Source organism: Staurois parvus, unplaced genomic scaffold, assembly GCF_062004578.1.
Source record: "Staurois parvus isolate SC_StPar_1 unplaced genomic scaffold, SC_StPar_1.0 ptg000155l, whole genome shotgun sequence".
Classification (NCBI taxonomy): Eukaryota; Metazoa; Chordata; class Amphibia; order Anura; family Ranidae; genus Staurois; species Staurois parvus.
The window spans coordinates 1202110-1222990 of NW_028317951.1; the positions used below are offsets into that span (position 1 = coordinate 1202110).

General features: G+C 42.9%; 2 protein-coding genes across 11 annotated transcripts in view; one reads left to right on the forward strand and one right to left on the reverse strand.

Annotated features, from left to right (window-relative positions):
* LOC149463234 (uncharacterized) overlaps positions 1–20881 on the reverse strand; it is a 300678-nt gene that overhangs the window by 131235 nt on the left and 148562 nt on the right. The gene's annotated exons all lie outside the window — the stretch shown is intronic.
* The window catches only part of LEKR1 (leucine, glutamate and lysine rich 1), a 208692-nt gene that overhangs the window by 6194 nt on the left and 181617 nt on the right, over positions 1–20881 (forward strand). The window lies entirely within an intron of this gene.

Here is a 20881-nt window from a genome sequence, read left to right on the forward strand (position 1 = left end):
CTTAAAATTCTTCACTGCCCCTTGGTTTTGCCGTAGAGAGGCTTCAGACTGCACCTATTGTATACATAGTTTTGTTTCTTAATTGGGTGTTGATAAGAAAGTGCTACATGTTCACAATTATGAAGTTATAAAGTCTACATCATCAGAGTCTTCCACAGATTTGTTGTGTGAGGAAGAGTTACCCTTATTGTCATTAGAGGCCTCCACAGCAACTCCTTGCAGAAATTGAGTGCATAGGCTTTAAGTACACTCCAGTGCCATACCCTGTAGAGTTTATCACTGACCTTCTAAGGGCAAGAACAGTCTGGGCCACCAGTCGCTATGACTATCTCTGAAGCAGTGTGTACTACCCTATATTTGGAGGATCAGCCTGCTGTCTTCAGCCTTGGGTCCTAAGAGCACCTACAACTGCAAAAATCTTCTCATTACACCTTCTATTTGAGGTATTCCTCTGTACAAATTGGAAGCACCCTAAAGGATTGGGGGTACCACACTTTAAAGTGTGTTCACATTGTTCCCATTTGAACAGGAAATTGTTAAACAGTGGTCTATACCCATGGTGGACCCACCAGTGACCCGCCTTAATAGGGAAACTACTACAGAGATAAAGGGCGTGCTTACATGTAATGATTCTACTTACAGGCAGTTGGAATCCCTCTTTAAATTCTAGCTTGATCTGGTTTGTTCTGCCCTCCTCTCTGTGTTGGCAGTAACCTTAGTTTGTCAAACTGCAGCAATATCAGCTAGATCCATCTGTAAGGATTTGTCCGCTGCCCAGGTAGACCCCTTTTTCTGTTTCAATTACTTTTTATTGAAGGTTTACAAAATTTACAAAAACTTAGTTCAGAACTGGATTTTTTTTGCCTTCCTCTGGTTCAACTGTTGGTAAAGGATTATAACTATTTTTTTTTAATGGTTGAACTGGATGGACTTTTGTCTTTTTTTAGCCAGACTAACTATGTAACATAACAAAATTGTATAAAATGCAACAGTAGGGGTCACAATGCCCCTATCCAACTATTAAAAAAAACACTCAAGACTTCAACAGTCCATGAATCCATATGTTGCATTGGAAAGGATGGCAGGTCAGATCCAGAGGCAATCCAGATTTGGCACAAGCTGAAGAAAGGCGCTGAGGAGCCTGTACCGTCGGGGACTCATCATAATAATGAAAAAGGAAAAATGGGTACCATTTTGGTTACCCTTCCGGGGCAACCGAGAAATGAAGGACAAAAACAGAGCAGCCCAAAATAATATATAAAAAGAAAAGGCGGGGGGAGGAGAGAGGGGAAAAGAACAAGAGGGGGGAGGAGAGGCAAGGGGAAAAAAAGATGGAAGTGAGGAAGGGAGGGAAGAGGTCACCTTGGAAAGCCGCACCCGCCTGATGGCTCAATCCTAAAACAGTGGAGAAAGGAAGGAAGGAAGGGATCACAGCTGTAAAGCCCTCTGGTCTGGTTGGCAATAAGCTATTCATGGAGTCTAGACTTTTATTTATTTGTCTTCCAGAATGTCCATCAATTTCTTGTTGACTATAAAGCCATTTAGGTGGGTCTTGATTTCCTGAAAACCTAAGTGCGGTTGATTTCCAGGAGCAAACAATAGTTTGTTTAGTGGCTACGAAGAGCAAAGTGTGTAGTTTTGCTTGCTTTTTATGCACTGCCTGTATAGGTTTATGTAGCAGGGCCTCAACTGGGCCTTTGTTAAGGTTGCAGTGGAGGAGCCTGTTGATAAAGGTATATACCCGAATCTACAGCCTGTGAACCCTTAGGCAGGTCCACCATATGTTGGCCATTGTGCCCTCTTGTCCACATAGTCGGAAACAGAGATGGGAGTGTCCGGGAACAAATCTGGAAATATGAACCGGAGTGAGATATCAATGCATAAGGACCTTGTAAATATTTTCAAGTGCAATCACATTCCGTGAGCAAGTAACTGTAGCTGACCAGATGTCTTTCTAGTCTTCCTCCGAAATTTCCGCTCCTATATCTTCATATAGGCTGTCTTCAGAGAAAAGGCAGAAGAGATGTGAAAGGAGCATAGGAGTACAGGCCTGGAGAGTGTGGATCAGCACGGCATTTACTTTCAAACCATATAAGCATCAAAGAGGCAGGTTTATGCGCAAGAATTGACTGTATAAAGTGTCTACATTGAATGTAATGGAAGATTTCCCATGATGTTGCCTCATATTTTTCTCGGAAACAAGCAAAAGACTTGAGTCCAGAAGGGAATGCACATCAGAAAAGTCCACCAGCGAAACTGAACTGGGGCCTCAAGACCCTGAGGAAACAAGGGATAGTGAATTAAGTTCAAAAGTGGGAGATAGGGGGAGATAAGACCACTTGAATATTTGATCGAATCCCACACTCAGAGAGAATGGGATAGAAGACCCCTTTTTAATTGTGTAGAACAGATATATGGAGCCTTATGATTCAGTTGGGATTGCTTGTTACAAGCATCTGAACATGTGTCCTGCATGGGTCTATTCATGCAGATTCATAGAGCAGCTGACTGATTTGACCACCGCGGGATGTTGTTTCTCTGGCCCTGTACCTAATAATGCTATCAGAAATGTCACAGGAAGCCGGAGCGTATGCCTGCCTCAATGTAGGAGGTCTGCGTGGGCTGAATACCAAACATTTCTTTCATCTTTTTCTGCAGTAGGTACCCCCAGGCCCTACTACAGAAATAGGCCCTCAGAGTCTGACCCTCAGACAGCCCATAGGGCTCAAAGTCAGAGAGGATCTAACTAGATGATAAACCTTCGGCATGAGGGTGCGCCCTCTATTGTACATGTTGGGAGCTGGCTTTGAACCCTAGCAGGTTCTTGGTTAATTTACCTCTCTAGCATTCAGATTCAAAGGGTGTTCCCAGGATAATCCCTTGCCTCTTGCACCCCTTGTCAGTTATTCCTTTTTTATTCCCCCTATGCTACTGCACATATCAAAGTGGTTGTAAAGGTAAAAGGTTTTTTACCTTAACGCAGAGAATGCATTAAGGTAAAAAACCTTTTACATGCAGTCTCCCCCGCAGCCCCCCCTAAATACTCATTTGAGCCTGATCTTGGTCTAGCGCTGTGCACATCTTCAGTAGCTCCTCTCCCCTCTCTCGGCTCTCACAGGCTTGGTTGAGAGTTTTGGCTGTTGGGTAAAACCAGTGAGTAGAGATCAAGGGGCAGGGCCGAGGCAGGCTGTGTGTTTGTATAGCAACTTCTTATGGTGGGCACTTGGCAGAGGGAGGAGGCATGGGAACCCGAGAAGAGGAGTACTGGGGCTGCTTTGCGCAAAACCATTGCACAGAGCAGGTAAGTATGTCATGTTTGTTATTTTACTTAAAAAACTGATGCTTTAATGTCTCTTTATTACACCTTCCCCACCCTCCTTAGATTCTCCCAACCCTTGGACCCTTTGCTCCAGTTCATGTGTAAAATCAGTGTGCGGAGCTGTGCTCTATCTGAGCTACCATTTTTTTTCCCTGACCTTGGGACATGTAAACCCACAACAGTAAAATCAGTCTGTATATGCAGTAAAGCATGCTTGTTATACTCACTGTGGAACCTAATGGGTTAATCCTCTGTATTGTGTAAAAACTCAGTTTGATCCTGTCTTCTCTGATTCTCCCCTTCTTCCAGTGTCCCCCTCTTATCTCTTGATAAGACTCACTCTGGAGTCACTCTGCACATGCTCAGTTTGATGTGCATTGCTAGAGTTTTTTTTTTCTTGGGAGAGGGCATGTGATCAGCACAGGGCCAATCAGCACTGTCCAGACAGAGCATCCTCCTAGAGCAAAATGAAAACTCCTCCTACAAGATTAATCAGTGCTCTGCTGGATACTGATAGAAGTCACAAGACTGTTATATACTGCTGAAGAGAAAAGGTATTTAGCAGTTTATATTTACTAAAATAATTGCATTTCCATGTTGTGTGTACTGTGGGAGACCAGATATAGTGAATGCAGGGTCCGGGGTATAGTAACACTTTAATAGTACATACCCATGTTTCCCCAAAAATAAGACACTGTCTTATAGTTTTTTGGGCTCAAAAAAACACACTAGGTCTTATTTTCGGGGTAGGTCTTATTTTTTAAATGTCCAGGTGTGGACAGGGGGTGCAGAGGGGAGCTGCAGGCAGTTGTGGATGAGGGTTACTATGGAGAGGGCCAGTTGATGTCAGTTGTGAGCTGCAGTCAGGTGTTGCAGGGGTGACTTGAAAGGTGATTTTCAGACAGGGTGAAGATATGAGCCACAGACAGGGTGAAGGGATGAACTGCAGAAGGGGGTGAGTTGCAGACGGGGAATGCAGAAATGAGCTGTCCTGGGTGGTGCAGAGCTGAGCTGAGCTGTGGCTGGGGGGTGCAGAGCTGAGCTGAGCTGTGGCCGGGGGGTGCAGAGCTGAGCTGTGGCTGTGGGGTGCAGAGCTGAGCTGTGGCTGGGGGGTGCAAAGGTGGGTTGCAACTCAGCTCACCTCTGCACCCCCCCAGCCGCAGATCACCTATGCACCCTGTATGCAACTCACCTAACTCAATTTACCTCTGCAACACCTGACTGCAGCTCACCTTTGCACATCCCTCCCCTCCCCCTCCACTGCCCTCACATGGTTAGCTAGCTTTGCAAAACACTGTTGTCAGCAGCCAGCCCCTCTTTATAGTAACTCCCATTTCGGGTCCTATTTTAGCACACAGTGCACCAAGCTCACTTACTCACTGCTCCGCTTCTTCCCCACTGGCCAGTGATCACCCCTGGGGCATTGGCTTCCATGCATTAGGCTGCACGAGGAGATGCCCCACCCCTAAACATACTGCACACTGCACCCGCAGATATCTGTTCCTTCCCTGTCCCACAGTGAGTACAGAGGTAGGGAGGTTCTGTGGGAGCGGATGGTGCTGTCACTTCAGCCGCGCTTCTGTGTTTATAAGAGACAGTAGATATGGGTGTGCGCAAGGCCAGTGGCTGAGGTGGTGGAATGGCGTTTCGCCATGTTTCAGCTGAAAAAAAGCCCTGATCACAACTAGGTCTTATTTTCGGGGTAGATCTTATACTTTAGCAATTCCTAAAAATAGCACTAGGTCTTATTTTCGGGGTAGGTCTTATTGTAGGGGAAACAGGTTAGTACCTTCCAGTACCCCTCCAGACCAGCTCAGAAAAAGACTTGTATGCTTAGTGTCCTCCAGACATACCTGCTTCTACTTAAAGCGGAGCTGCGCCCAAAAGGGGACGTTCCGCTTTAAGGACTGCTAAGGACTGTTTGACACCTTTGGGGGGCGGGAGGGAGCAGGTACCTGAATTTGACAGGTACCTGCTCCCACTTCTGGTCCGATCGCCTAGGCAGTCGGAAGCGGAAAGTGTCCTCCCTCCCTCCCTCCCTCCCTCCCTGTAGTCTTTTGGGACACGTGACAGGTCCCAGAAGACTACAGGACTATGCATGAAGCGCAGCACTGCTTGCGCATGTGCAGTGTGTACCCGGCTATGAAGCCGTAAGCTATCATAGGCGGTAGCCCACACTGAAGATACTGTCCTCGTGGAATACAGGACGGTCGGTGAAACAGGCTGCAGGGGACACACCGCGGGACCGAGGGACAGGTAAGTGGCTGTTTTTTAAAAGTCAGCAGCTACAGTTTTTGTAGCTGCTGACTTTATTTTTTGACAGCGTGAGGGGAACTCCACTTTAAAGCTTTGGTTCCTGTGTCCAGCCAAGCACATTTTCTTTGCATCCCCAATGGGGACACTCAGACGAATGCCTGTGAAATTAGACAGTTTCAAGGATCTTTGTAGTTGGGTTCAAAGCTTCAACATCTACAGAGTCAGTCCAGATCAGGTTTTGTCAGTGTTGTGATTGTTGGTCACCTGTGGGTTGAGGTTTTCCAACCTAAATCTTCACTTTGAAGTTGCATAGCCTGTGTACCCTCAGGTCATTGTCATCAGACAGAAATATTGCTCTTCTCTTCCATCACTGCAACATTGGGCATGGGAGTCCATCCTGCTAGGGTTTTCTCCACTTCTCCCATTTTTTCTTGGCCCTCTTCAGCCCCCTTCTCCATTGTTGTGGGTCTGGATCCTGTGCAGTCCTATGGGTCTTTATGGACCAGGTAATCCCTGGTTTGTTCCTTCAGCTATTCAGATGGCTACAATATTCTCTTCTCCTCTATCTGGGGGGCTTTGCTCATGGTAGAACCACCATCTCTGGGGGTACTGTCTGGCTCTTTAGCACAGGTCTTTCCTCTCATGTTGGAGATCCCACTCTGGGATTTTTTCTTGCTCAGACTTTGTCGGACACCATATAGATGCTTATATCAATAAAAACCAGCGCAAACCCACATAATCAATTGCATTACTCAACTTATTAAACCAACTTAAAAACCGTGACAAAAAAACTTTTTGTGCTAATAAGGATTAAATTATAAAATATATATAAATAAATATAAAAAAATATTAAAATTCATAAGTCCAGTGACACAAAAATCCCAAAAAATTAATAAATTAATTGACAGTCCCGTGACAAAATAAATCAAATTATAAAAAAATTTTCATTGGATTCTTCCGTGCCGTTGATCCCTTCACCATCCACCAGTGCAAAAACCAACATTAACCGCACTCACCAGATATTAGTGAGTCACACGCCTTTCAGGAATAATAAGGGCTCCTGGACCCCCTTTACTTTTTATGAGACCTCCAAATGCTGCTTCCTCTTATGTCTGGGTACCTCTTCTGCTTACTCCTCTCACCGAATCCCCCAAGGAAAATCAGGAAGAAGAAAAGACCATAGCGTGATACCGTAGTGGTTTCTCCTCTAAATAATCTCTCCAGACCACTCAGATTTTAGCGGGATGTAACCCGCATTTTATTTGAAACAACAATGATTTTCCTTCAAAATGATCCACTTTTCAAGTACAGCGACTTTGCATGAAGACCCCACAGCCTAATATACAGCAGGATGGCAGACCTCAGATGCAAACTCATCCACTATGCTAAGATGGCCCCTTGGAACGCACCGCTCGGCGTGCGTTCCACTCACCGGAAATGACGTCAGACGCCGGAACAGGCAACCGGAAGTGCCTGTGTCACTGGACTTATGAATTTTAATAATTTTTTATATTTATTTATATATATTTTATAATTTAATCCTTATTAGCACAAAAAGTTTTTTTGTCACGGTTTTTAAGTTGGTTTAATAAGTTGAGTAATGCAATTGATTATGTGGGTTTGCGCTGGTTTTTATTGATATAAGTTTTTTTGGTTTTTGCACCTGTGTACAGCAGCATCTCACGGGGAATTGTGTGTCTAATAGGAGAGTCCTGGGCGCTGAGGTTTTGTCTTTTTTACCATATAGATGCTGCTGTGCCTGTATTGCTGTGAAGGAATGGGATTGAATGTATGTATGAACTGTATGGCTGTGACAGGGAAAGTCTGCTCCCTGTGCTGGATGATGCTGAGAATCTCAAGCCCTCTCCCACTGTTTATATTAAGAGAATTGCTTTGAGACTCTTTTTCCCAACTAGTAGTTTCTGGTGTGAGAGGAGAGAGTCACACACTTAGGTGAACTTTAGATTCTTCGTGGCTTGCAGAAATCATCACTGGAAGTCCCTGTTCCTCCAGCACAGTCTCCACTTTAGGAAAACCCCTGCTTGGTCAGATCATGTCCAGTTGACTTCAGGGGACCACTGAGGTCTTCCTTCTTTGGAGGGTCCACAGACTCTTTTTGGGTGTCCTTCCTCTTTCTGTTCATAATAAGGCAAGTATTCTGTGCTAGATTAAGGAATCAGGAGATTTCTTAGACCTATAGCTTGAGGTAAAGGTTAGGCAATGCGGTTCTTCATTAGGATTTATCTGCAGAGTTCCTGGGGCACCTTTGAGTGTAAAGGAAGGTGTGTAGCTTCATCTTCAGTTCTGTCTGGTGATACTTATCTTACCAGTCTAAGGATAAGGTCTCAGCTTCATCCCTGCCTACCCTTGCGGGGTAGCTTCCCATGTATTCTATCCTTTCAGGCACATTAACTTCATGGGATTGAATACTTGAATTCTCTGGGGGCTTCTAGAGGTACTTCACTCCCATTTGTGCTGCCGCACATATGCTAATTCAGGGTTTCTCACCTTGTGGGTTTGGTTGTCAGGTCATGCAACCTTATTAGAGATTTTATCCCTTTGATTCTGGTGGTTAAAGTGCGCAAAGGCCTTGGACCCTTCCTTGTAGACCAGCTGGTCTTTATCACCTGGAACTGTCTGATTCTAGGTCCCCTCTTGGGATCTGGTCTTTTAGAGGCTGTCCCCTTTTTTCTGTTGATCACATCATGTTTTGGTCTTCTGTTCTTTTACAGGAATTAATTATGGTTTTGCCTGTGTTAGTGGGGTTTGATTATCTTCTCATTAGTTCAGGCTCAGTGCCCCTTTCGCTTGGAGTCATTCCATCAGGCTGTGACTTTCTTAGGTTTTGAGCATCATGTTGATTCTCTGTTTCCTCCCTTTGGTCATGTTGGCAGGTTTGCAGTATTGGTATGTGGCTGAGCCTAATCTGGTTTAGATTCGGGGTTTGATCCTTCTGGCAGCTCCTGGACTAAAGGCAGTCCTAAATTCTCTCCTCGGGCTTGTTGAACACACACCTCTGTGTTTCTGTTCATACTCTTGGTACTGCTTTCTACAAACTGAGTCATTCACAGTAGAGGTGCCCCAGTATAATCTGACACTATCTGATTTCCTGTGTATCTTCTCAATGGATTGCAAAAAAAATGGATTTCATGGTAAGTACAAAAATCCTGTTTTTGTAGCTAAGAATACATTTAGTTCCAAATGTTCGATTTTTCCTGAATGCTTGGCTCATTGGCTTTCCCAGTAACAAGTTTGTGTGTAGATTAATATGCGATAACAGGGGGCAAGCCTTGCTACCATAAAGTGGTAAGGCTGCTAGCCTTTTTGTTTTTTGCTGTTTTCGAGCCAAAATAATAATCTAAGCTGCTCATTGCCCATTAGTTTTAATGTATATTCAGAACTGACTGTAGCAGAGCTTATTGGGCACCTCCAGTGAAGAGTATCAGCTGGTTTGAAATTGTAAGTCAGTCAGTTCATTTTTGTTTTTAAGCAAAGCCAGTTTCCTTTTGGTTACATGACAACTTTGTAATTGTAATGTACTTATCAGTCAGTTGAAGTGGAACTAAACCTACAAATGACCCACAGTTTACAGATTACTGCTTTTAAAATTGTTTTGCAGGCATTTTGTCTTGTCTAAAAACTGACCTCCACACATATTCATCATGCCACTTCCAGTTATGTGCATAGGCACTATAGATGCAGGTGTGTGTTTCCTCTGTGTGACTTGTCTAATCAGTTGGAACAACATTTCCCATCATGCCAAGTCTAGGCATGCGGCCAAAAGAAGACATTGGAGGCATTGTCAATTAAGCCCTTGATTGGAAGGTGCTGAGCTAGAGAAGTCTGTGCATCTACACAGGTGTATACAGTAAATGATTCTACTAAATATGGCATATTCTAAGATCACTTTACTTATGCCACTCTTTAACTATTCATGATATCAGTGACATCTCCTCCTTGCTATCCTGGTCTGTGTATTTATCCATATTGTTAATTAAATTATCTTTGTGTTCTCCAACTTAACCATTTTCTGTCCACAACCTCATGGTAACTTTGAAGGGAACAGCAAATACATACATCATGAAGTGAATAATAATATCAAAAAAGTTCAGACGGAAGCAATCATTTTCACCACAGTGTAAGTTGGGGGGGCAACAGGAAACGTGTTTGGGAATACCTGGGGATGATAATGTTGTGAAAAGGTTACTCATGATGCAGAAGGGACCAGGCCTTTTCACTCTATTAGAGCGCCTGGGGGTTAAAAGGAAAATACGGTATTTCTTTCTATTACGTTCATTGATGGACACAGCTCTTCTATGCTTGACCATAGGGTTATATCGCCACCTACAGGAGTAGGACATTGGGCAAAAAAAGAACATGGCATCGCCTATGGGCAGCCCTAACTGGTATAATCCCTCTCTCTGCTATAGGCATCTTCTGTACATCTACACTTCCTTCACGTGGATAGAGATACATATATGCATAGTTACAGGGCATGACAAATTTGCTTTAAATCTAGAAGCAAGCTAAATAAGTTAAGAGCCATTTTTTTATGCTGCCTGCTCCCAGGTCCGGTGCAAGGATTTTTATCTAAGTACGTGAAGATGCATTTTGGTACCCCCCCTTCCTCCAGCTTCTTCACCCTGGTACTGCTGTATCCCCCCCTGTCCTCCAGCCACCCCACACTGGTACTGCTAGCCCACCCCCCTCCAGCTACCCCATACTTGTACTGCTGTAGCCCCCCAGCCTCCAGCCACCCCATATTGGTACTGCTGTACCCCCCCCCCCCTACTCCCTGTCCTCCAGCCACCCCATGCTGTTACTGCTACCATACCCCCTGTCTTCCAACCACCCCAAGACGGTACTGCTATGACAACCCCATCTTCCAAACACCCCATGCTGATACTGCTATGACATCCCCTGTCTTCCAGCCACCCCACGCTTTGTACTTCTAGCCCACTCCCCTCCCCATCCTGCTCCAGCCACCTCACACTGGTACTGCTGTAACCCCACTGCCCCACCCCCTGTCCTCCGGCCACTCCATGCTGGAACTATAAGCCCACCCCCTCACTACCATTCTTCTGCCACCCAACGTTGCTACTGCTTGCCCACCCCCCACCCCATCCCTCTCCAGCCACCCCACATTGCTTTACCTCTCCAGTAGCCCCCTGCTCGAGCCATCCCACACTGGTTCCTGTCCCTAGGGGAGATGTGGTGGTGTATGGAGAAGATGGGGCTGTTTCACTCACCAAGGTGCAGAGTGCAGTTGATGGAGTGCAGGTTCTGGATCCCTGCCAACCTGGTCTGACTGTGCCACCTCGTCTTGAGCACCTGGTTGTCATTGAGTCAGCACCATACTGGAGATGGGGCTGTCACAGGTGGCAGGACATGACGACCCTGGCTGCCCTCAGAGCACTCATCCATGGCCGCCCGGGATCCCACTCTATCTGTTTGCTTTCATCCTGGCAATGCTGATCATTTAGGAGGCCATATCCTCTGTGTCTTGGGCTCTCCGGACCGGGGGCCCTCAAGCAACTGGCTGAGCTGTCTGTATGCTGGCACCGGACCTCAAGGCGAGCACCCGAGGGGTCAGTGTGGGAAGGGAGCGCAGGACCCGCTTCTCACCCCACACTCAGGAATCCTCCACCAGGCCTTGTAGCCAGCACAGCCGGCCCAGGGAAAGTGAAAGCGAAGATGAGCTGGCCGGAGTTGTCAGGAGAAAGTGGGCGGTGGTCATTAATTCAGGGAGGGCTGAGATCCATCAATGAATGAGCTGAAAAAGGCCTAGGCGCCAGAATGCAATTTCAGGCCCTGCATAGTTGTGTCAGCTCTTATAGGGTGCAAAAAAGAATTGCTTGTTTTCTGGACCAAAGAATGATAAGAATGCTTGTTTTTTGGAAAGCATTCATAAAAACACATCCCCTAAATTTTCCAATCTGGTATATTTATATTTGTGAATGATCATAGTTGTTTTTTGAAAACTTCAGTGGTCTGGTTTGTTGCTGTTAAATCCATAAACCTTAGGCAATGATATATACTTTATTTTGATCACCTCTATTGCTCAGTAGTAGTTTGGGTTTGCCACTACTACAGGCTTGCAGCAAGTCCGCAGGATTTGTGAATCACAAATGTTTTGCTGAAAACTTTGCAGGTTCACCAGCAGAAATGAGAAACGTGATACAAAATAAACCCACGCCTAAACCTAATAAATAAATTAATAAGTGCTGCTGCTCATAGATGAAAGAAACATCAATAATATAACTAAACCACATCGCAATACATTTCATCAGTGAAATAAATATATGTGAATATATAAAAATTAATTTATAAATAAAAGTCCAATGTCCCAAATCAATAGTGAAAAAATGTGCTCCAATCAAAAAAACAGTGCTGAAAAAAACTTTAACGTGCCCACACCATCCGTGACTTCCAGTATGGCCTGCACTCACCAAATGGAATGGACTCTTAGCTGATAGGGCTTAAGAGTCAAACAAGCTTAAAGGTGGGATATATCCTCCAAGAGTGAGTCCCACTCAGGAAATTCTTGCTTGACAACCTCCAAACGATCACCCACAGGTAGATGAAAATGCAAAGAGATAACTGAAACACTAATAGTGTAATACTGCATAAACTCTTTAATTGGTTAAAACCAATGCACATAATGCACTCACATTTTGCAAATAGGTAACAAGCCTCATAAATGTAAACTTTCCCCATCAAGCAGATACCAGGTCACATCAATCATGGCTCCATAGCGAGTGAATTGGCAGCAGTGTATGGGGATGTGTTCTCCTCTACAACAAAATGGCTCTGGAGCGCCGCAGCCAACGTGCGCTCCACTCACCAGATGTGACATCATGAAGCCTCTGTTGGAACCGGAAATTGCGTCAACACGTTTCGCCCCTTCTCCAGGGCGTTGTATCCATTAGTGAACTAACGAATCAGATAGGTGGGAGGAGTAGTGGGGAGGTATATTTAGGAGCAGGAACCGGAGATCACTGTCTGTGATAACGCCCTGGAGGAGGGGCGAAATGCGTTGACGCAATTTCCAGTTTCGACGGAGGTGGTTTAGTTATAGAAATAAGAAACAACCTATAATGCGGGGATTGGTGTCAATCCTGTGCAGGGAAAGCTACAGTTTTGTAAAAATATATTTTAATTTAGGCATTCGTACATGTTCCCCATGGCAATGTTTAACTGTCCATGCCTTTAGTTTGACAAAGCTTGCTTAGTAGCCTTACAAATGTCCAGAACTGATTAACATAATTTGTAAGACTACATATAGCTTTAAAGCATCTCCCAAGCATGTAATTAAAAGTCAAACAAACGAAACCAGCGCTCCAATCCTCATGCAGACTAAAGGAAATTCAGGATGCCAGATGAAGAGGTGCTGCCTTTCAAAGATCGGGAAATCTGAACACTGGTGAAAAAGAGCAGACAAGGGCGCACTCGTGCATTACCGTGGTATACCACGTGTTTATTAAACAGACAAATGGATGTATACTCACAAACCAACGAAGATAAAAGCAGTGTAAATGGTCCACAATAACAGTCACACAAATGCTGTGTCCTTGATAAGGATAAGTTAACGCGTTTTGGGAGATAAACCCCCTTCCTCAGAGCTGTAATTAAAAGTGGTTGTAAACCACAAGGACCCATCAAAATCAGGTACCCGTTCCCCCCTTCCTACTCCCCAAAGGTGCCAATACTTAAAGTGGAACGTCCCCATTTGGATGGAGCTCCACTGTAACCTACAGGTCTAAAAGTAAATGAAGCACAGTCCAATAAGTGACCCCGTAGAATAGTCCAGGAGACTTATCAATATTGGAGTAGGCCAAATTTCATCAAGCTCCTAAGATGCGTTTGAAAGACCAAGGTGACCTCTGACCAGGAAGTACTGGATAACGAATTATATTTCTGCTTTACATTGTGAGGTTTTTTTTGCGCGGACTGTTGCATTTTGGCTATGGTATGGTGCCATTAATGGGCCTGTGTTGGTTTTCTTTTGGTTGTCACTTTGTTCAAGTCTGTCATTAAGCTCCATGCACACTGGGCATTTTAATAAAGCTGGTAACGTTAGCTGTGTAAAGTCACGTTAAAAACATGAGTTTTTTCAGTGTTTTTCTTTTTGCATTTTGCATTAGCGTTTAGCTGCGTTTTGACACTTTTTTGTGTTTTTTAGTGGGTTTCTTTTTTGCTCACAAAACATCCAAAAACGCTGGTTTGCTGCGCTTTACCGCTTTTTTCAACGTTAGAGCATTTTTACAGCTAAAAAACTCCTCTAGAAACCTACTGGTTATGGGTTTTTTTACCAGCCAAATAACTCCCCTGCCAAATCACACTAATTACAGTCTATGTGTGCATGGACACATAGGATAACATGCTGGGGAGTTTACTGGCTGTAGAAAAAAATCTCCAAAACCCACAGCAGCTGTAAAAATGTCCAATGCGCAATGACGACTTACAGTTAAAGCCCAAACTCAAAATTTTCTTTTTTTTTTTGCTAGGTTTAGATGATATGGGAAAGGGCTAGCACCTCTGTCTTGGTGAAAAACTTAATTTGCTAAGTAAGGAGTAATCTCTCTAATGTAGATATATACATGAATAAAACATTTTTCTTAGTACATTGCTGTCTATTGGCTCACTAGATTTTTCATCAATTCCTCTCATCTCCAGGACAGGAAATAACAAGAAGTCTCTGTACTAGGGATAGATTAATAATAAAAAAAAACCTGACCGAGAATCTAACACTCCCTCACTCTATCCAGGAGTAAAAGGAAAAAGAACATTTTTGCTGGTTTGGCTTTAAATGTATAAATAGCGAAAGGGTTATTTCTGTTGCCCGCCTTTACACATACAGGATTATTTGATTGATGCTTTAGAATATTAGTGGTTGTTTAGATTTGCTTCCTGAGCATGTGTAGATTTTCATAAGTCATGTTCAAATACGTGTCTTATCTCAAGGCTTACCCACCTACAGGCAGCATTTATCTGAAGGGAATCGCATGTGTGTCTTCCTGTCAAATATTAATATTGCAAGAGAACAATGCAGTATAAACAGAATGCTTTCATTTACGCATATTTTTTTTTTCTTGAATGAGATGTGATTGCAATTGCTGAAATCTCACTCATGTGAGGAAAGTTCCGCACCTATGTGGTTGTAAGCTACAGTGCTGTGCAGTGAGCCTGCTATGCTTGAGTTGGCAGAGCATCAATATCTCCTGTGAAATGGCAGTGACACACTTTGCTTGGCATGACACCACTCAGGGTATGTCTCAAGCTTTCCACTTTATTTGAGATGGAAATGTCCCCAGAGGAGTCTTCCTTGCATGTAAACAATAGTTGATGGCTGCAAGGCAGAAAATGATAGCTGTCTTGAGGTGTTTCATGCCTTTGTTGGCATAAACTAAAAGACAGTCTGGGCCACAGGAGATGAACAAAGGTGCTTAAAGTGGAACTCTTGCCAAAACTCTCTTTTTTTTTGTTAGTTTAACTCTGGGTTCATACCTAAGCGTTTTCTGCAGTTTTTTGCATTTTGCAGAAATGCAGTACAGTCCATTTAACATGATTTCCTTTGGGACATGTTCACATCTGTGCTTTTTCACCCAGTTCATTTTTTGGGAAGGGTCAGAGACTTTTTTGAACACAAAAAGTTGCGTTCTTCATTCTATAGACTTCAATGGAAACGCTGCAGAAAAGCGTGTATTGCTTTTTTGCTGCATTCTTGCCATGTTTTTCATGCGTTTTGTGCTTTAAATCTGCCTAGGAACAAGAAATATTTTTAAAAAATGAAAAAAAAAAACCCAACTGCGTCAAAAACGCAGGTGCAAAAATGCAACGCAAAACGCAGTGCAGATACGGCTCAAACGCAAACTGCATAGGTGTGAACTTAGCCTTAGAGAGAGTAGGTGAGGTTTACGTGCTTTATCAAGTTTTTATTGCTGGCTGTGTCAATGTTGGACAGATGTTTGCTAAGTTTGTGTTCTGTGGCCATGCAAGAAGTGAGGATATTATTTCCAATAGGTACAAATATTGCAATAAATCTAATTGTTGAGGGTCTAACTTTTTCCTGCTGTGCTAAAAGTGGAAAAAAAAATCTTACATTACTCTTTGTATCTGTGATGCTACTCATTTCCTATCCACACAAAAAATGATTGAAAACTTCCAAAAAGACACAAACAGCATAATAACTCAACTATTGAACTAATTGTAAATCATCATCTTTGGCAAATAACAAATCTATACTGGACAAGTGACTGCCACTTACGGATAAGCCCCATACATCACCATATCCACCAAAAATACCTCACTGTCTTGAGCAATTCAAATGATGCGCTGTAAAACGCAGTACAGACCTCTCCAAAAAAAGGGGGGAGAGGAATAAATACCATATGCATTCAAAAAATGCTCCCAAAGAAAGACCCTTTGGGAGCACTTTTTGAATGCACATGGTATTTACTCCTCTCCCCCTTTTTTTGGAGAGGTCTGTACTGCATTTTACAGTGCATCATTTGCATTCCTCAAGACATGGTGGATATGGTGACATATGGGGCTTATACATGAGAGGCTGACATTTAAGCCCGTGGATGAGTGTACACGTATTTCTTATCTGTAGCAAGATAGATTGTACTATCTATTTAGTTTTGTCCATGGGGTAACTCCTTAACAGAGATGATATATATAAGCTGATAGGCTTATGATCAAACTACAGTGCCTCTTTGTATGCCGTCACTTCATCTAAAACGGTATGGTATGTGATTTGGTCTGGTGTTATTAACCATTTGGATGTAAGGTAAATAATTGCAATGGTTTTCAGTTATATTGTGCACAGTACATTCCACTCCAATAGGCATTAATTACAGCTGAGCATACATTTTTAATATATTTGAATAAAGGTTATATATTTCAGATTCATCAATTGGCCAGATGGTGTGTAGGGAAATGCACCCTTGTCCAGTATAGCATAAGAACTCAACAAAGGTTCTAACCCTTCAAATTTTTATCAAGTAGAACCCTGGTTCCCATTCTGGGAATTACAATTGATAATTATGGTAGTTATTTAATATATAGTCAATTTGTACAAGCAGTTATAGGGGTTGATTTACTAAAGGCAAGTAGACTGTGCACTTTGCAAGTGCAGTTGCACTCTGTTTTCTTAGTAAATGTAAATGTGGTAAAGCTTCACTGTGTAAAGAATACCCAATCAGGTGCAAGAAAAAAAACCTTTTTGCCTGCACGTAATTGAATGATGAAAATCGGCAGAGCTTTACCATATTTACCCAGCTCTGAGGAAGATGAGTGTAACTGCACTTGCAAAATGGACAGTCTATTTGGCTTTAGTAAATCAACCCCTCATTGTTATAATAAATAATTCCTACAGTGCTATCAATATCAAACATAAACAAAAAAAAATCCCTATTTATCCGGACTTCAATCATAGCACTCATGAAGACACCACAAATCTAAACGAAATACAAGGTTTATATATAAGCTCAATAAAATATTATTGGACCAATATTGGTCCAATAACCAATATTAAATACATCTGCTGTGTACAGAGCATATATTTTGGCCACCCAACATATACAACATTAGCTCACATATTTTGTAGTTTTCATGACGTGATGTTGCCACGTTTCGCAGGACTACTTCTTCAGGATGTAGTTGAGATGTATAAAATGGTAATCAGTGGTCTTTCACATAGCTAAGATAGTTAATAACAGATAAACATATATGTTCAAACAATAAACTGTGTAACAAATTGTGTATACCGTACATATCTCCACTCAAAAAAAGTCTACAGAGAAGACACTTGATATATATATATAATCTCCAAAAGTAATTCCACTTGGTATTGTCATACTTCCAGAATATGCCATTTAAGAAAACTGTCAGTAGCTGTTCCCTATTTAGAATAAGATACAGACTGGATGCCCGCATTCGCAAGTATGTGAATACGCCTCCAGCAGGTAATGATTTTGCAGAGAGGACAAAAAGTCATATTGAGGGACCGGTGGCCCTCAAAAAGTAGGAAACCACGGGAAATGCATGACAGACTCTTCTCACTGACGAAACCTGCCAATATGGAGCTGCCCGCAGCGGTCAAACCAGCCAAGTGGACAGCCACATAAGATGCCCAGGAGTGGAGGGAGTCATGTCTGCCATTTACATCCCCTTGTTCTCCTTTTTGGCGGCTACCTTCCCCCCAATATGCCTTTTGTCCTCTGTAGAATCACTATCTGTGATAATTTAAAGGCCTGGTTCACCTTTAAGTCAAAATAATATAATTTTTTTTTTGCACAAGACCCTGCAAAGTTTGCACACACGTAATCAGCCTGTACCTCCATATGGGCTTTCAGTTACAAAAACTGAAGGAAGATTTAATGAATGTGAGTGTGCAAATCAGTGCACTTTTAGTCCATTGAAAACTAGAGAGCTACAGGCCCATCTGCCACTGTGGCAGACAGGACTTGAAGTTTATTGAATCACAGATCCCTGTTGTTGCACTCTGTTTTCTTAGTAAATATCAATGTGGTAAAGCTTCACTTTGTAAAGAATACCCAATCAGGTGCAAGTAATTGAATGATGGAAATCAGCAGAGCTTTACTCTATTTACCAAGCTCTGAGGAAGAAGAGGGTAACTGCACTCAGTCTATTTGCCTTTAGTAAATAAACCCCTCATTGTTATAATAAATAATTCCTACAGTACTATCAACATCAAAAATAAACAAAAAAAATCCCTATTTATCTGGACTTCAAGTCATAGCACACATGAAGACACCACAAATCTAAACAAAATACAAAGATTTGTTTATAAGCTCCAAGGGTCTGATCTATCAGGAGATGGATTGGGGACAGTAGAAGAAGGGGAGCATCAGAGAAAACCGGATCAGACAGCCTTTTTACAAACTGCGGAGGATTAACCCCTTCCACAGTGAGTGTAACAAGCAAGCTTTACTGCATATACAGACTGATTTTACTGTTGTGGGTTTAGTAACACTTTAAATGCAACTGGTACTTGTATCTGGATCTGCTTGTATATTTGCTTCATGTAGGAAAAGGCTGCAGCATGAACCAGTAATGGCCAGTGCTCATGTGTGGGGTGTGGTTTTGGCGCGTTGCAGTTTTATATGCCTTTTTAGGTGCTCTACCATTGAACTCCTATTAAGACTAGCGTTTTGATGAAAGTGAATCAAAGTCCTGCATGTTGCATATTTGCATTTGCACATTTCTAATAGAATACAATGGTGCTGTGCCTACAAATGCTCATAAAACACACATAAAAAACCAAAGTGCAGATAACGTATTGCACAAATGTGAAGCAGCAATAAGGCTGTAATACATTGTGGAATTCTGTCAAGTAGCTTAATGTATCATTAGAAGATCTATCAGTATTGTGTGTTTGGTACAGTTCCATGATGGGCTCCTCTCTCTCACAACACCCTATAGCACAGTTGTCAAACACAAGGCCCGTGGGCCAAATCCGGCCCTCCAGGCCATTTCATGTGGCCCTTGCACCTCTCCTGCAGGTACCCCCTTGTCTCCGCCTCCACCTTGTTTCAGCAGTTGGCAGCAGAGAGGAGAATAGAACTCCTGCCAATTCCTGCATCTCTCAGAGCAGCTGCAGCACCCCCTCATCTCTGCCTCCCCTGGTCTCAGCATTCAGCAAACTCTGGTAACTGACTCCACTCCTCCTCTGGTCCTCCTCTAGACCCTGCACTTTCTGCTTTCCAGATCTGCCCCCAATGAGGGTGCACGGTGATGTTAGGGAGGGTGTGGGATTCTTGACTTCTGATTTAATGGGGGGTGGGGTGCTCTAGACATCTAGTCTTAAAGACACAACGAGCCTTTTGAGGGCAACAATAATGTTGATATGGCCCTCGATGAAATGGTGTTTGAAACCCCTGCCCTATAGAGTCACCTTTGTATTCAGAGACTAAAATTGTGACTTCCCACATTGTGCACATCAATAGAAACACACAGCCCGTTAGCCTAGGATGGCAAGGCATTCCCCTGCTTCTTTCTCCTCCCCCCCCCCCCTCCTTTTCCTAAGCTAACAGACTGACTAGAGACTGGGCTGTCCACTGTTAACTCTTTCTGTGAAGATCAGAAAGTTCAGTGAAGCAGTACTGAGTTAGCAGGAACCAGCAGCATTGAAAATTTTAAACTGAGTGCCAGTGTGAGAACTTTGCAATAATTTACTGGGCAATGTGTATTTTATTATGATCGTGTAGTAATTTGTGCCATGTTGCTAAGCTCTTTCTAACCATAGTTATCAGGTCTGAGCTGTCTCCGTCCTTTCCTGCCATTGCTGATCTGTAGACAGCTAGGAAGAAGATGGCTGATTCAGAAGTGCCGCTGGTATTAGCTGTGAGCACTTTCCACAGACAAGCTGCGACAAGAGGAATGGAGAGCTTGACACATTCCCTGCTCCCGCTACCCTTCTCTGAATTTCTCTTGCCACTGCTTGTCTGTGGAAAGTGTTAAAACCCGAGACAAGCTGCAGATATGAATGGGCAGTCTCCTTCAAAGCTGTTGTCAGATCAGCTGTGGAAGGAAATCTCATCTCAGATCTCATGACTATGGTTAGAAAGCACTTAGCAGCATGGGACAAAGTACTATATGATCACAGTAACATACACATTCCCCAGTAAAGTATTTGTTAAAGTTCTCACCCTGGCACTTGCAGTTTAAAACAGACTGGGTACCCGGATCACTAGTATGTTTGTGCCAATTTAAAAATCCTTCAGTAGGTAAAATTGCTCATATACTGTAGTTTTAAATTAGCTTGAGGTTTAACTGAAAGCAGTTCTTTTCTGGATTCAAGGGCATAGGAATATTATCTATTTATTTCCACTTTATGCATTGGTTTCAGTGCTCCCTCTCTATAGATTTTGCCTTAGTAATGTTTGTACAATGTACATTAAAGTAAATCTGTCATTTCCTTTTACATGCTTCTATTTTATTTGTTATGGTCAAAAAATATTGAAAAGAAAATGATTTTGCTATAATGAAACATTACTTACTATACTGTGTTTTGTCCAGCCATACCATGGAGCACTAGTCTTCTTTTCATACTTTTCAACTTTCATCTGTGCAGTAAAACATTGGAATTTACAGCATTCACTCAATGAGTAGTTTGTATCAAGCACGGGGGACCTCAAACCAAGCTTAGCTATGGTGCTGTGTTTTTAGCTAACCCATAGTGCATTGGGATTTCTTTGTAACGCCGTGTGGAAAAATATTGGACATTCAGTGCGTAAACAACAGATCTACAACAGCAGTTTAATATGTAAAAAAACAAAA